The sequence below is a fragment of the Equus przewalskii genome, chromosome 14 (genome assembly GCF_037783145.1).
Source record: "Equus przewalskii isolate Varuska chromosome 14, EquPr2, whole genome shotgun sequence".
NCBI lineage: Eukaryota > Metazoa > Chordata > Mammalia > Perissodactyla > Equidae > Equus > Equus przewalskii.
The window spans coordinates 89,453,070-89,470,625 of NC_091844.1; the positions used below are offsets into that span (position 1 = coordinate 89,453,070).

The 17,556-nt window shown below is 45.8% G+C and overlaps 1 protein-coding gene across 50 annotated transcripts in view; it reads left to right on the forward strand.

Moving 5' to 3' along the window:
* Positions 1–17,556, forward strand: part of MYT1L (myelin transcription factor 1 like) — a 448,087-nt gene that overhangs the window by 292,770 nt on the left and 137,761 nt on the right. The window lies entirely within an intron of this gene.

Sequence of the window (17,556 nt, forward strand, 5' to 3'; positions counted from 1 at the left end):
GTCTGGCACCTGGGCAGCTGCAGGGGGAGGTTACAATGGGAGGTGAACATCAAGGACACAACATGCTAATGAGATTTTAGGCCTTAAATGATTATATTATTCTGGGATAAATACTGGGATTTAGGTCTGTAAGAGAGATGGGTATGGAGAACATCCAGAAGATAAGGTGGCTAGGTAATTATTGCGAAAAATGCATCACAGCAGAATGTCACACACCCAAGGCTGAGAGTCATGCAGCGACCAGCCCTTCGATTTGCTTTCCATAAGGATTCTCTTCTCTGGGATATTAATTCAGCTTTGCTTTTCAATGGAAGATTTCGGTTATGATGAGTTAGAAATGTTTACAGGCTGTAATAAATTTTCAGCTAATTTTTCACAAATTGGTTGCTAGGACTAAGGCCGTTCAACCTAACACACCCTCAGGAGCCAGGCCCACGCAATCAATGCTCAGATGCCACAGCAGGTGCGCCCGCAGCACCTCAGGGTGACCTTCCCGGACTGTCTTTCATTTTATTTCCTTTTCAGCTGTACATTAATTTATGGGTGAAATCAAGCAATTATTTTGATTGTCCTTCAGCAAAATCAAGGGAAAAATTACAAATTACTCCCCAAATCCCTATGCTAGCAGTTAAGAAGGCAGGGAATTTTTAATGAGCATCCATGATGAGATGGTTATCAGACTTCTTCGGTTCTGCACCAAAGGAAAGGAGGGTCATTTTTTAAAGGGAATTTTGTGATTTAAAATGTTATATGTAATTTATTATATTATTGCTGTTATTGTATAAAAGAGTAAATTATTGAATTATATAATTTAAATAAGTAGTTTATTTAAAGAATTTGTTATTTTATGAAGGAATATATATGTAAATTCTTGATCTAAAAATTTATAAAAACTCCGTTGTTTACATTTTCAAGGGAAAACAAGTTAGCAAAGCACATATGAAATCTGATTTTTTTTCCTTAATCATCTCTTGATTAGTCAATAGTTAAACTTCATCATACTATTACTAAAAGAAATTATTACATTTGGCTAAAAAGTTTTAATAAGGTGTCAGCTGAATACAATTTCATAACCACAGTTTTACAGGAAAAATCACGAAGTTTCCAAAAAATTATTTCAAACATTCATATTCTTACCTAAGGTACATTCCGTGACACTGTGGACTGAAGTGTCCTGACATGAATGTGGAGGCATACCTGTCTTTGAGGTCTCTTTCTCTGCTTGAAAAACGGTACTTAGACTTAGGTTGGGCATGGTTTGAAGATGGCCAGCCTCCACCTACCTCTGAGACAGGATGCTGACATTAGCACAGAGCACCCTGAGTGTTACAGGTGCTAAGTAGATGGAATTTTAGAAAGGATTCACAGAAACATCCAAATTGGAAATTTTTTCAACAAATTTTTAAATTTAACTTAATGTCATGATTTTTTTTTTTTTATTTTTATTTTTTTGCTAGGGAAGATTTGTCTTGAGCTAACATCTGTTGCCAATCTTCCTCTTTTTATATGTGTGCTGCTACCACAGCATAGCCACTGACAGATAAGTGGTATAGGTCCACGCCCAGGAACTGAACCAGGGCCACTGAAACAGAGTGTGCCAACCTTAACCATGAGGCCACTGGGGCTGGCCCCAATAATGTCATGATTTTCACCATGAGTCATGTTGTATGTAACTACTAGAATTCCCGACATTTTAACATAAATAGTTAATGTGTCGGAGTGGGAGAAGAACTGTTGCCCAGCGTAGAGACGTAGATTCTAGTTTCCCCTTTGCCACTAACAAGCCAAGGGGCGTCGGACAAATCACATCACATTTGTGGACTTCCGTTTCCTCAGTTTAAAATGAGAGAGTTTTGGACTTTGTTCTGGAAATCAAATTACCGTTCAAAACTTCCGTCTCCGGATCCACCTCCTCTCGGAGGACTCACTCTGGGAGCAAGGCAGGCTTTCGGAGCTTTGTGTTTTGATGCCCATATATTATCCGTGATTTTTTAACTAAGGAATCACTTTCGAATTTCTTAAACTGAAAAAGTGCTCTTTGTAGTAGATAAAACTCATGTAGACATTAACATCTTTCGACTCTTGTTATTTCACATCTGTAATATTTCAATTATATCTGGCTTTGTTTTTTTCTGGTTTTAAAGGATTTCCTGCTATAAAAGCTCTTCCCCTCCAACACTTGTTCTTGCACGTAAATGCCACACACGCCTCACCACACACGGGAGCCTGGAGCCCTGCTCTGCGTCCCTGCTGAGACCCAGGGCCCAGCAGGCCTCTTCAAATATGACCCAAGTGGCAGCCTCAGTTTGAGTTTAATGAAATTACTCACCCTTTTGTTCTTTTAACAATAATTTTTTCAATGAATGCATTCCTGATAGGGCTACAATTGCATTGTATTCACATCCCACATCAGTTCATAACCAAGTAAAAAGGCATTATTTTAGTATGTTGAAGTATCTATTTATCTGAACATGCAAAAAATAATTTGAGGCAGGTGTGGGGAATCAATGATGTAAAGAAATAAATAAAAAATTTTAGGAAATTTGATACCAAGTGATAAAAGGGTACCTACCAGTTAACTTATTTTTAACATAAGAATATTTCTAGAGAAATCAAATATTAATCACAATTTCAGGGTGGTGGCCCTTGATGGCTAGCCGTACTGGTTCAGTGGCTTTTGGCTTTCCATGGCAGCTGCTGACACTAATGGCCTCTTTCTTTATTATTTTCGGTATGATAGAGCTGGGGTGTGGGTTTGCAAGAAAACGAGAAGAGAGGACAGAGGAGAGTCAACCATGTCACAGCTGAGAAAGGAGACCATAATTTGAAAAGGAATTCACAACTTCAGATCTTGGTTGAAATGGGGAGGTTATCGTACTTACTTTATTTGATGGTCTGCCTTGCTTCAAAAATTGTATTCTTGAACAAGAGACAACCTATTCATGGTCATTTATGTGTGCTGAAAGTTCGTAAACAATTTGAGGAGCTGATAAACACATGGACAACTGCACAGTTAAAAATTAAAGAGATAAATTAGGAAAAACATAAAAGAAACAGAAACAATTTTACCAGAAACCCAGGATATATCAGGGTTACTATAGTTTCACATTTAGTTCTGAGTCTCCTGGCAGCCAACGCAAAAATGAGAAAGATAAATGAGAGAATTCCCATTATCTGATACAAGCGTGGCATCAGCTCCTCAGAGTTGATCTTGGTGCCAAAGATGAAAGTGTTTGAGTTCCCATACACCAACCAGCTGGGATCCGAGCTCAGTCAACATTTCTGTTTCCTGATGGATACAGGCCGCTGGGGCCAGACCTCTCGTCCCACTAAGCAGTATAACAGACATTTATCTTCAGAGACATCAGTAGAATCCAGACACGTGAATCTGACTTTCATTTTTCCCACCTGAGGCTTTATGTTATTAGCACATAAGTATAACAAAAACACCATGGAATTTGCAGTCAGGGCCAGAAGTAACTCTCCTACTAGGAACCAAAATGCTAACTCAATCTTTTCTGTGCACAGCAAATCCAGCCTCTTCCTTTTGACTCTCATTCGCATATAGCTGTGCACGTGGCTCAGCGACTCCATGTGCACACAACTTTTCTTAATGATACTTACAGAGGCTAGAGGCATTGATGTCTCTCCAACAGAGGGTCCAATCACAGAGCTTCCTTTGCATATGCAAAACCTAATTTCAATCCTCCTGAGTGAGTTTTCCAAAGTTTGGTTCTTAGAGGCCCAAGTTCACGGGAGGGAATGCTCTGGATTCCCTCTACTCTCCTCCCTCGGTTTCCTCCTCCCCTGTGTGTGAGCAGACATGTGACATGTAACCTGGAAGCATTTAAAACTCCAGGGGTGAAAAACAAGTGCATTTTGATGGTGAATGGGTGGTTAAAAAGAAAAAAAAGAAAAACAGGAATGTTTGGAAGCCACAAACACAAAATGGTAGGAGGTTGCTGGCCTGTCCGTCTGTTGGCAGGAAGGCTCCAAGGCGAGGCATGAAGTACCAAGGCTGTGGCGGTGTGAGCAACACCCCATCAAGGGCAGGCATCTGAATGCAGAGCCCTGAGCTGATGGGACCGTCAGGGCTGGGCCTCGGGGCCTTGCACTTTCTAGTGGCCCCCAAAAGGAAGACAGACGTCTCAGGGAAGGGTGGGGACACGGTGAAAAGAAACCACACATATCCCTCTTTGTCTATAATTGTTCTGGCATGGTTCAGCTGCCTGATGAAGAGATGTCATTATTAATCTAGAATGTTACACGAACTGATAGCAAGATAGGAGCTGAAATGCTGAGTGTCAACGCATTTCTGCAAAAACATGCTTTTGAACATTTGATTATGGTTGAAAATTCTAGTGCGTTACATTCACAGTTTATGTTTTTTCTGCCATGTTGATACACATTATTGTTTGTGTTAAAGATGAGGTGCAAATTCATGTTTAGAAAGGGATATATCTACAGAGACTAAATTTATCACCAAAATAATGGCCAGTTTATGGTTATTAAGAATTTTTTTTAATTTTCCCAATACAAATTAGAAATAGGAATTTATTAATATCTATTAAAGATTAATACTAAACTATGTAGAGGAACTTGAATTTTAGCCTTCCCTGTAACAGTTATACACATACCAGAACATCTGAAATTAACTAGATTTACTTACTTCTTTCTGAATAGTGATTTTTATATAAGCCTTTAATGGAGGAGAAGAAAGAGAGAGAGAGAGAGGGGAAGCCCCTAACATGGATTCATTCTTCACCTATCTGTTTTCTGAACTTTGTGAGTTTATTTCAGGAATTTAATGGATTTCATTTACATTTACCCTTCACTGCAATTTTTTGTTTGTTGAACATAGGGTTCTGATGAAATCTTTGACCCGAAATTTAGCTTTAGAGTCTTGCACACTCAACAAGCATCCAAAAGCTAGGTGACGGGCATTGGTATTATATTTAATCCCTCCCCAATTTAGAAAATTCAGAGTCAAATCAATTGATCTGGAAACTTCAAAATTAAAAGCCCCAAATGGCAGTTTTTCTTTTTTATTAGAAAATTATTGGATTCTCTCTGGCCCGTTGTGCATATTCCTTATTCCGACTTTTTTCCATTTCACGTACCTCTGCACCCACCGGTGTGATTGCCATGGCGGCAGCCGCGGGTGAATAATTGCCTGTCTTCACAGGAGCTTGTTCTGGAGCTGAAGTCGAGGGCTTGCTTCCTGATGTATGCATGCCTCATTTGGATTCTGCCAACAGCCTAGGGGCTGTATTATTCATGCCTTGACAGAGAGCGCTCACTAAAAGCCTTGGCACAGAGCCAGGTACTGGGAGCAAGATAGTGCAGCATGGCAACGTGCAACTGAGAGGAGCATCTATAATCCAAAGCAAAAAAAGGAGAAACAGAGAGGAAGACGGAGAGAGGAATAGGGATCCCACTCCTCCTTTTTACCCGTTTCACATTGATAGAAATTTCATTTGCATTAAAATAAAATACTCTAAAATAATTGCATTTTTTTCTAACCACGCTTGAAAGTTTAACACAATTTTCCACATTTAATTGCAGAGCTGATTTTAATTAGTAAGGCCCTGCCTGTGAAAAATGAAGATTCACTTGGGTGCGTGGAACACATTGCAGTGTCTGCTGAATGCACTAATTAATGTATGGCTGCTGTACAACAGGGCGCTCCGTGGGATGTTTATGAAAAATTCTGTGCACGCAGCCACCCAGCCAGCCTATCTGTGTTTTACTTCATGAATCCACAGAACAAATAACTCCCCCTTCATGCTTTATGAGACATCACTGTGCATGCCATCACCCCATCCATAAACTTTATGGCATGCCTGTCCTTTTTATTATTTGTCACTGATATTATAAATCGGAAGTTAGGGTACACATATTTTAACATTAATATGATGGCTTGCACAGTTGCACATGGAGCAAAAATTTTGAGATCTGGGAACTTATTTGTATGAAGTGGAGAATCAAAACAAGTGGGTTTTCAGCATCTTCATTGTTCTGATACCTTTTTATTAACCACGTGTGTGCAAACACACCACATTCAGGCAGTCTTCTTGGACAGTGTTGGCAGTTAACCTTTACTGTCACAGTAAGTCCCCTATTAAAAAGAAAAGGACTCCTGGCCATTATCCTAAGAAAACAAACACCTACTGCTCGTCTATAGCACGTCTGCCCAAGCAGGCAGATCTCTGACCGTTGCCTATTTTGTTCCAAATTTTAGAATACAGTGTGACTGATTCAGTCACTTAAAACTGCGAAAGAAAACATGTGATGCATTTCAGGGTATATTTTTGACATCTGATAAAATTAAATATGATTTTTAAATAATTCCACATTAAAAGAGAAGCAGTGTAGGTATTTTCAGATAGGGAACTAAAAGCAATCTGTAGACTTGAGGAGAATCACTAACGTACACAGCCCGTGTTGGTCACGTCTGGATTTAGCAATTACAACCTCCATCTGATTCCTTGACTAATGATTAAAGACATATAAACATGGGTTTGAAATGTCACTAGAATGTACACCAGAAATTGGTGTATAATATAGCTATTGTCTGGGATTTACCCACTGAAAACCCACAGTTCACTTCTGACCACCACCATCTGCGTTGGAATTATGGCACATACACGGCAGCCGCTTTTCAGATCTGATGGGCAGAGGGTGGGGTCCTGATGCGGTGATGAAGGATGTCGGAGGGAGTCGACCCCGCCATGCGATTATGAACAACACCAACCACAACACACCTGCAAATGGCTGGCTTTGTAACCCTGAGCTGTCCTCGACCTCATGTGTGTGGAATCTCCCCTGATTCTTACTCTCAGGGACGAGACAAGGCTGACACCCTGAGTCACTTGATTGATAGATGGATCACTGGGCTCCATCCACTGAGGGGTGTGTGCTCCCCACTAATTAGAGAAGTAAGGATGGTAGGAGAGAAGGGGACAGGGACTGAGAACCCATCACGCCGATTTCAGCGAGTTCAGGTGACGATTCCAGGCAGCAGCTCTAAGTGCCTGGAATCTGCCCTCGTAACTAAGGACTCTGGAGAGCCCAGCATGGTGAGCAGCGCTGTGATCTAGTTCTTTAAATCCGTATTTGAGGACATTCACATTGTTATTATTATTATTTTTACTCACACTTTGAGAAGATGACACTTGCTAATTCTCATTTGGGAAGTCGTTGTTTCTCCTCCTTCTCTGACCTTCTGTCCTGAAGAGAAAATCATGCTGCAGATATTAGACCCCAAAATATGATTGAAACCCCAAACTTCAGTATACTCTTCCTGCCAAAATTAGTAAAAAAGTCAGAGGAAAGAAACACTGCCTTAGCTGTAACATTGCTTTAATGCAATAAGATTTTAGTGTTTTCACCTGAAAAAGCTTCTGTATAACTTAGGATGTTTCTAGCTGCAATAAATGGAAAACCCACCTCAAACAGGCTTAAATAACACGGAATTAAGTGTCTCATGTAAACTGGAAATGGAGAGGTGAGTGTCAAGTTCAACTCAAGGGCCTTCTGCTCCATCATCCGGCGCCTCTCTTGCAATGCTCTCAGTTCCTGTGTTCTTAGCTTATCACGGGAAAAAACTAAAGTTGTGTCTGGCTGGACAGTTGCCCCCTAACATCCATAGGAGGCTGGAGGGGGTCATTTCTAGACGCTCTCTCAGAAGAACGAGGAGGAACTTTCTGAGAAGCCACCAACACCATCCTCAGGCTCGAGCGCTCCAGCTGGTCCGTAACCGTTCCTGAGCCGTCCCTGAGAAGCAAACGTGATTGCCCTTGTGACTGTCAAGCCATCTCTGTAGCTGGAGCCTTCATCAGCTTCCCCTAAGGCAGGGGTTCTCAAAGTGGGGTGCCCTGACCCGGAACATCAGCGTCATCTGGGAACTTTCTAGAAAGGCAAATTCTTGCCACCTCCCCCGAACCTGCTGAATTAGAAGTTGTAGTGGGGCCCAGTAGTCTCTGTTTTTGCTACCCCTCTGGGGATTGTGATGCTCTGCCTGAAGGAACAGGCCAATGTGCACAAAAGACCGATACCTGATTAGACGGAGTTTTCCAGAAATGGGGAAGAGGGGAATTTGTTCCGGGTAGGCACCAGCAAACAAAGCCAAGAGCAAATATGAATTTGAAAACCAAAGCATACAAGCCTGGAATGACAACCAAAACTGGGCCCCAAAGCTACCTTACAAATCTGTGCCAGTCCCTGCTCCCTCCTTAAGATCCAGTTGTGGCCCAGGAACCTCTAAATCACCAACACATAGACTTGGGCGGACTCTGAGCCAGACCCCACTGCTCCACCTCACAGACTGCAGCCTGCATGCGTCACATCCCTCCTAGCGGCCCCTGGACACGACCCCAATGTTGCTGCCACCCAGCTTCGCTCCAGAGGCCTTCCGGTGGCTGGGGAGGATGACTTCTAATCGGGACAGCATTATCTTCCATGTCACTCTGTTCATACCATGCATTTATGACCTGGAAATCAGGGAAATATTTAAGAGTGCTGAAGCAGCTGTCTGTCTGGGGAAGGATGCGGCAGACTGCTTTGGATGGGGTCAGGGCCGTGAACCAGGCAACTTCTCCAGGCCCAGCCTTGTTCCGCATTAGGATCCCCCAGAGCAATCACAGGGCTTCAGGTCACACACGCAGGTGGGGTCCAGAGGTTCTGGCTGCTCGGAGCCCCCGGCCAGCCGCCTGCCTGTGCATGTGCCCTAGGCCAGGGCGCTGTCTGAGAGCGAGGCACTGCAGTCACCTGACCTTTCTGCCCTGCAGCCTCAGCCTGGACAGAGCCTGTGGCCAGGAGCATCCAGCATTAAAGGGGCATAGCAGCTCAGCTGAAGGACTCCCTGGATGCGTCCTGGGGATCATGTGAAACCCTGTGGAGGTGTGCGTTTCCCCCATTCAGAGGATTGCCTGGACCCTGTGAGCCTCCATGAGCCCCTGTGGACCTCAGAATGGAGCATTAAGATAAACGCACCTTTCTTTCCTCAGGGAAAGCTCTGAACTCCACCTGTATAATTCAATAGATTTTAAAAGATCCACTCATTGTAATTTAGTAGCCACTCTGCAGGCTGTGAATACTATCTAATGCTATATTTGACATCACCAGAGATACGCTTCATATACAAGTGGATGCATTTCCTAAAACTCTAGGGAGGAGAGAGTAGGGAGGAAGTCAGCATCCTGGAAGAAATTCTGTTCATAAATAATGCATCATGATTCAGCGATGCTCTCGGATCGCTTCGTTAGCCCCTCAGCCAATCCCACGGCTTGTCGTGCTTCTGAATGAACGGCCTGTGTTCTCCTGAGAGCCCAGGGCAGGAAGAGGGGGCAGACAAGACAGGGGAGAGGAGTGGGCAGCTGCAGGTCCACTTATCCTTTGGGAGCCGTATGGCTACCCGCTCCGGGCAGGAACTGACAGCTAAGAGGGCCGGGTGGTAGACCCAGCGACCTGGAGCCAGGGTCTCAATTGTAGCTTGTGCTTCACTCGGTGTGACCCACTGTTCTCCTGCAAGTCGGGTAGAGTTGATAATGGAGCAGCTACTTGGCCTTGTGTCTAGGAAAGAGACTCCATTCCAAGGATGGGGGCAGAGAAGGTGTGGAATGCAGATGTGGGGCCGCTCAGAGGAGAGGGCATGCGGTTACCGTCCAGCAGACCTGTCTTTCATCCTAACTGGGGCCTGGGCTGGCTGTGTCAGCCTGCCATATGCAGGGCACCCGGTGATGGTGTGGGAGCTGCCGGGAAGGAGACTCAGCAAAGGGCACCCTGGGCTCCTCCCCCTTCCCTTTGGGAGCCCCTTCTGCGGCCCTCATAATCCCGTGTAACAAAACAGCAACAACCCCAGCAGCAGCGACTCTGGGAAGCACTTTGCAGTTGACAAATCTGGGACCCTGGACTGTGTCATCAGTCTCTGCAGCGCCCCATCTGGAGTCAAGTACTTCCTCGGCGCACAGCGCCCCCTCTAGGACTGCTCTTCCACTCCACAGTGACGATTTCTCCCAGCTCCGGTCAGCGCCCTACTTCCCTGCCATGGCGCGGCCCAGAAAGTACTAATCGGATTCGTACAATGAGGCACACAACGCTTTGAGTGACGTGAATTGAACTTGCCCTGAGGCGAGCACGGATTTTGTCAGAGAAGCTTCTTAAATTAACTCAAATTGATTTCTAAGAAAAGATGGTGGAGGCAGAGGAGAGGAGATTTTGGGGGCTGGGGCTTTCACTGGAGCGCCCTCCACCCAGGAATCCAGAGCACCTACCTGGGGTCTCCCTGCCCAGGACCACGTGCAGGTGCTGTCTTGGGACTCGATGCGCGCAGCACAGCACAGGCTCCTGGCCTCCCGCTCAAACAGGGAAGGGAGAAAGACGTGGGCTCTTCCAGCTTTGAAGCACTTCAGAACCTGAAAAGATAAAAAGGCATTTGCTTGTCAGATTTTCTTAACTGATTCTCCCAGGGAATTGTATCGGCAAGAGAAGCCAAAAGCAATACTGCGTGGGCCAAAGGTGATCTATGATGAAAGCGGGGGAGGTGCTCCTTTCCTGGAATAAGACTAAAAGCAAAGCTATGAACAAGATAGAAATGGAAATGGGGGCAGGTTCTTAGGAATATCTGTTGTGTTATGGTCACTGTGCTCAGCCCAGAGCAATGTGGCATTTGCCCAGAACATCAGTAACCATTATTACATTTTTTTCTTTGATTTTTAGTGCCTTTTTTGCTACTTTTTAAGTCACTGTCATATCATAGATGTAAATTTGTATTTCTCTTTTTATTTTTACTTAACGTTATAACGTGGGCGTTTCCAATGTCATTACATATTTTAATTTTAGTTTTCATGGCTAACTTCCATCCTGTGGTTGCATTGTAATTTATGCAACTCTCCTCTTATTGTTGGAAATTATTTAGGCCTTTTTTCTTTTTTACTTTTCCATGTTATCAATAATGTGTGATAAGTATCTTTCCAGATAATTTTTATGACCTTTTGATACTTTCCTTGGGGTAGATTGTCATAAGGAGGAGTACTGGGTGGAAGGACACAAGGACATGGGCTGTGTTAAGAGTTTCCAGGACGATCAGACCTCCCGCCAGCGGGATGGGGGGACCCGCTTGTTATGCTACCGCAGATAATACAGAATACAATTCTTTTAAAAATGCTTCCTTCCTATTCAAAAAAGAATTTTCTTATTTGTAAAAGGATCAATTTTTAAAGGATCAATTGATAATTTTTTTCAACAGTCTTTGCCAGAAAATTCTGGAAGAAGGCATGTTTCTCAGTTTAAGCCACACCTTTTACCTTGTGGAGAATGTTCTTGCCTACTTAGGTTTGTCGACGAAAATAATCCATAATCAATCTATAAATGAAAATTTGGGTGAGTTTATTCTGAGCTGAAATCTGAGGACCATGGCCCGGGGCTTTCTTCCTGAAGGAAGAAAGGGCACCAAAGAAGTGAGGTGTACAGAGTGGTTATATACCCCCAAGCAGGACGTTTCACATATGATTGAAATGTCCCTCCCACAATAGTCACAAGATTGCCCTGTCGGCACAGCGCTTGATGGACACAGCAGGTAGTGGGTCTGCTATCTCAGAGGGTGTAGCAGGAGGCAAGTCTATTGTCTCGAGCTGGGCCCGTCACAGGTGAGCACAGCAATCAGTTTCTAGCCTAAGGAAAGATGCTTAATCCTTAAAGAAATGCCAACGTTAGGAGGGGGAGGGAAGTTGCACCTTTATCTCAGAGGCTTTTGTTCTTGCCATAGGGAATATCTAAAGCAGATATACAATGCTTGCTCAATGGCTCCCTTTTGGAAAGACAAGGTCAAGCCGAATTAGGTTTACACCAAATGGCTTCCTCGTATACTCTAATATATCCTATTACTTGCCATTTTTATTTGTCATTTGCCATTTTTATTTGTTAGGTTTGCCTGACTCCCCTCCCAGCTCCCTTCCCCTAGACTGCACCCAGGGTGATTGTCTCCCACAGCTGAGGAACTGGTGCTTGGTGCCTGGCAGAGGATGAAACGCATCACTCTCGTTCCTTCTCTGCCCCAGTTACCTGGCTCACCCCTCCCCGACACCCGCTCAGCCTCCCAAGCTTATTCCAAGCTCTCAAGCTTAGGGTGCAGAAGAAAGTCGAATGGCCAGCCACCAAAGCCACAGGTGAGAGTATGCCAGTGCAGGGACAGAGCACAGGATACAAGGCAACTGTGCCCCATGCCCCACAGTGCCCACAAGTGCCTGTGGTCAGCCTGGGCTCCCCGGCCAGCCTGCTCCCAGGGCACCTAGCAGTGCCTTTCTGCTGCGTCCTCTGCCACCCTGGAAACAAGCACCGTGCCCCCGTCCTCTTTGCATTCGCATTGGCCAGCAAGTGACCCCGCTCTCCATGAGCTCAATCAGTGCTGCTTCATTCTAACTTGGAACTGTGAGTAGTGCTCAGATGCCTTTGTCTTGCCTCTCGATTTGCCACGTTTCTTTGTGATTTAACTTCAGGACGATGGAAGAATCTTCTTCTTCAGCCACAGCTGTAATGCCTTAAGACAGCAAGATGAAGCCACCTAAAATGCCCCAGCTTCATATGTACTGGGAAGGGATGGAACAGGCAGGCATGACCCTGGTCCCCTGCCCACCCAGTGCCTCCGCCCTTGATACTGACAGCACCCTACCGCTACACACTCAGAAGCTCACTGCAACCTGGACGAGACCTACCCCTTATTCCATGCACTTGGATAAACTCTGGTCCGATTTAATCCTTTAAAGTCTTCTGAGTTTATCTTCTGCATGTAGCACAAAGCCTGAGGCTGCTCCTCCTCCCTCTAGCCGTTCTCTACGAGCTTTGGAAAGTTCTCCAACTCTTTGCATAAGTAGAGCTACCAGCGACCAGAATATCCTGGTTAATTTAATGTTCTGGAAACTGATGGTTCACGAGCTCCAGTGGTTGTTTCTGTCCTAGTTATCGGAGTAAATCGTATGAGCAGGCCGTCCCAGTGCAGCACGGAGTGCCTAGCGAATGCCACTGATGGCAGGTGAGCACTCTCTCAGTGGTCCGTCTTCATGGCCTTCGACCACAGGCCCCTTGAGAGCAGTGACCTTGCCTCAGTCGCCTCCGACAAGCCCCACCGTGTAAGCCTTTCACACAGCACAGCCCCCGTTCCTTGCAGGCTGGCTGACGTGTGAGCTCAGCAGGCTGCAGACGTAGAGGAAGGCCTTGGTGGGTCCGCCTTTATCCCTGATGCCCTGAAAATTATCATTAATTTTAAGTCCTTGATGTGGGCTATATTTTTCTTGATAACATCTAAAAATGTATCATAGTACAAAATAAATCTAGTTAGTTTAGTTTTTTTAAACGGTAAAAATGTTACCCTTTTTTTCTGGAGCAAAAAAAACAATTTATTGTACTTTGGAAGCATTTTCTTAGATTAGCTTTTGCCGTTACTGAAGTTCCAGGTCTGAACATTATATAAAAGTGTCTATAGATTCTAAAATGATAGAAGTTCAGGCAACAGGCCTCAAGGCTCAGCAGCATGGCCTGGGACCCTCTTCCTTTCTCCCTGCCTTCCTCCAGCGAGGTGCCTCTGCTCCTTCATTTAGAGTCTCTCCAACTCTCGGCTGCAGCTGTCAAGAACTCAGCCTGACAGTGTGTGCATGGAAGGTTCCAGCATGGCACAGGGAATGCCATCCTGGAAGCCTGGAGATCTTGCAGCAAGACTAGGAAGGAGCGAGCAGAAGGAGAGCCGGACTTCCAACCCAATGCTGAAACTCACCTGATTTCTTTATTTCAGGAATTATTATACTTGTTAGAGAATTGCATCAAGGCAAGTGTGAAATGGTCACCTGTTTCCTGGCCAGGTAGAGGATGATATGACTCTGCAGATTACTAAAATATGTCCTGTTGTGCTAATTATTGAGTGTTTAGGGACAAGGAGACATCCCCTGCTCTGGAAGTATTTATGATGGAAAGTGTGCAACGTGACAGAGATGCACACATGCACCTAGACATACAGGCTGGCAGGAGAGGGGTGTGTGCAGGGAAGCAGGAGGAAAGACTGTGGGAGCAGCGCTGGAGATGTGAGCATGCACAAGGAGCCTTCTTGAGCTGCCAGGAGGGTTTCACATGAGACCCCTGCCACATGCTCCAAAAAACTAAGCGGGAGACCAAGATTCAAGATGGCCAAAGATTGCCGGCAATATCATGTTTAATTTGTTCATACCACTATAAATGTGAAGGGTACTATGCATGCTGACCTTTATCTAAGAAATGGCTTGAACACAAAAATTCCAAATTTGATGGCATTTTGGAAAATGGAGGTTAGAAGACTCGTATTTAGTCCTCGGCTTTGGTTCTAACTAGCAGTAGGACCAAGGACCATTACCTCACCTCCCTGTGGATGTGAAATACAGATGGACGCCAGACTCCTTCCGGGTTTGGTCTTCATTCTGCGTTATTCACTTGCCATATGATTCTTCACTTTCCACCAGGATCCATCCCAACTTCCTTTAAAGAGTAGCTTCCTTTTCTGCATTTGAAATGTTATCTACACAAACTTCTGTGAAGCACTGGCTGTAAGCTGCCTTTCCATCACTGCACTGTTTCTGCCCATGGAGAAAATTTCCTTCCCAAATAGATTGTCATCGACTCCTCAGAAGATAGAGGAATCCTCTTTCTCTGTCTCACTGTGGTATCTTTTTCATTGCTGGCTCACTGTGGCCGTGCATTAAATGCTTGCCAGAAAATGCTGTCACCTATGAACAAAAGGATGCTAAAAAGGGAAAATGATTGAAAAAATAGAAGAACAATTTCTCCATGTAAACAGATTGGGTTAGGTTTAGTTCTATCCAAATTTATAAGCCATAGTAAGATATTATGTCTTTTCCTTGGAGAAAGGCTTCTTGATCAACAGCCTAATATGTATTGCCTCCACCCCACATGTCAGGGACTCTGCCATGCACAGAAGAGTGTGGCCCAGAGGCAAGGAAGCCGCGACTCCTCTAAAGGAGCTGCAGCCTCCCTGGGTAATCACAGGTGGGAGACGACATCCCAGATGCTGCAGAGGAGTCTGTCAAGGGACGAGGGCATAGAGAAGGAAGGGGACTGCACTCTCCTGGGCTGCTCAGTCCTCGGGGGAGGAGACTGTCCTCTGGCCAGTGAGGGGTGTGCGCATGGGAGAGCTTCCCATACTCAGTCACTCCTTCCTCAGTCTGTCAAGCTATTTGCTAAGCCTCTGCAACGTGACAGCTGTGGGCTCAGGTCGCCATAGTAACAGATGAGTCTCAGGCCCCCAGACACTTTCAGGGCCCCAGGGCAGAGGACACACAAGAACTCAGGAGCACCAGCCCACTGGGCTGCTGAGGCCGAGGAGAGACTTGACGTGTAAGTAAGCTTCAGCCCATCAGGGCGGGGTGGGGGCAGTGAGGAGAGAAAAGAAAGCAGGTCCTCAGTGGGCCTGTGGCAGCCCCTACAGCTGTGCATGGGTGCATCAGGGGGAAGCGCAGCAAGGAAGGAGGCCGTGGCCGTAAGAGGGATCCCCATCACAGAAGGTCCCCCAAGTCGAGACAAGGAGATACGGAAGCCCAAGCCTTGGGGTGGCAGTTCAGGGGGGAGGAGGTGCTGGGACCGTGGTCATAGAAGATCTTCGATGGCACTTTGAGTGTTTAGATTTTATCCTCTCAGGAAAAGAGAGAACTAGAGAGAGAGGAAAGAGGACAAGGAGGAGGAGAATGGAAGGAAGGAACGAGGGAGGGAAGGTAATGATGATGCTGTACAAAGATGACCTGTCAGCCCTGTGGTCAGTGAATCAGAGGAGATGAGAGGAATGGAAAGCTCCCCTTGACCCAGGTGAACAATAACCAGCCTGACTGCGGCGGGGCAGGTGCAGAGAGAGGAGTGCAGTGGCAGCAGGACTCAGAAGCTGATTGGGCGAGCGTGCCAGAGAGGAGGGGTCGCTTAGATCCAGGTACTGCCTTCTCAGATACCTAATTCAGTGCAAGCCCAGGAACCAGAGGGAGTATGGCACACAATGCGATAGTATGTGCCGCAGCTGACATTTTCACATTCGTCTCAAGTCCTTTGTGCAAGAAGGCGGACTCTCAGTATGTTTGCAGCTTGTGTGTACTCTTACACACACAAGAACATTCTATCATCCTCATTTTATGTGGCGACAACGGAAGCTCCGTGGGGTCAAACACCTTGCTCAGGTCCCAGGGACAGGAATGCATAAGCTGGCTCACAATTCAGTTCTTTCCATTCCAGATCGCATCTCCTTTTCACGACACCTGCATCCCTTTTGGCCCTGTTTCCACTTTGACATAAATCCCATTGCCTTCTAGTTCTTTATTTCAATGGTGGGACCTGGAACCTGGATGAAGTCCCAGGAATCTGAGATATGATGAGGATCCTTCTTGAGTAAACTGAAGCTAAGATGCCACAGCGGCTATGGGCCCGCTCCCACCTTGAAAACCACCAAGAGCAACCTGATGACACACGGGAGAAGGAGGGCCAGGCGCAGCCACCAACTTGCAGAACTGCTGTTCCAACATATCCTGAGGTCAAGCCCTCTTTTTATGGAGGATCTTTCCAATTTCTACAAATGCAATAACTTCCTCAGCACATGGGCATTTTTCAGGAGAAAAGTGGGCAAGTGTCTCCAGGTGGACGTTTTCCTGCTGGACCAAGGCCACTTCTACCTGCAGCACACTGCAGCTCTGCCACTGTCCTCACAGTTGGCCAGACAACCAACTCACCCCAGATAATGACACCCAGTTCCACCTGTGAGGACCCAGCTCGGGTACCAGCAAGAGAATCTCAGCCGGTCTGCACAGCGCACAGCTCACTGGTTGGTCGCTAACCACTTATGTTTTCATATTCAGAGACTTAGCACATCACCAGGGCAGGATGGAAACTATTGGGGCTGGTGCAGAGTGCTTAGGCCCGTGGAGAGGAATTGTTTCTGTGTGAGCATCATTTTAGGAGAAACAAAACTTCTGTGGGATACAGATCTTCGCCCAGGGTGTGACCTCCCTGGAACTGGGGTACCAGTGGGTCCTGGAGTCTGAGCCAGAGCCCACAGATGGTGCCCACCCTTCAGCGAGGCCTGAGCTTGGTGTCTGCAGTGACCGTTCTCCTGAGACAAAGAGAGAGAGGCCAGGACTGTTGGCCAGCCACCTCTTCTCCCTGCAGACCCACAGAGGGCAGGAGAGGGGCAGCAGAGGGAGTCTGAGTTCAGCCTTCTCCCAGGGGCATTGAGGTCCGTTCTGGGCCACATCGTAAATCATGAGACCCCAGGAAGCCCAAGTGCATGTCATTGTGAGGGAACATCTCTGAATGGCTCACAGGCATGCTTACTTCATTGTAGGATCTAGCCTTTTAGCTTCAGGTTCTGTTTTGGGGGGAGTTTTTTCCAGCAGTAAGATGATATGACGCCTATTGACTTTCTCATCATCAATTACCATGTTAGTATCTCTCACACTGAGAAGTGACATCCCCAAATGGGTCCACACTCTGTACACAGGTCCTTACTCATTTCTCTTTAGTATCTGATAGTTTTTAGTTGAT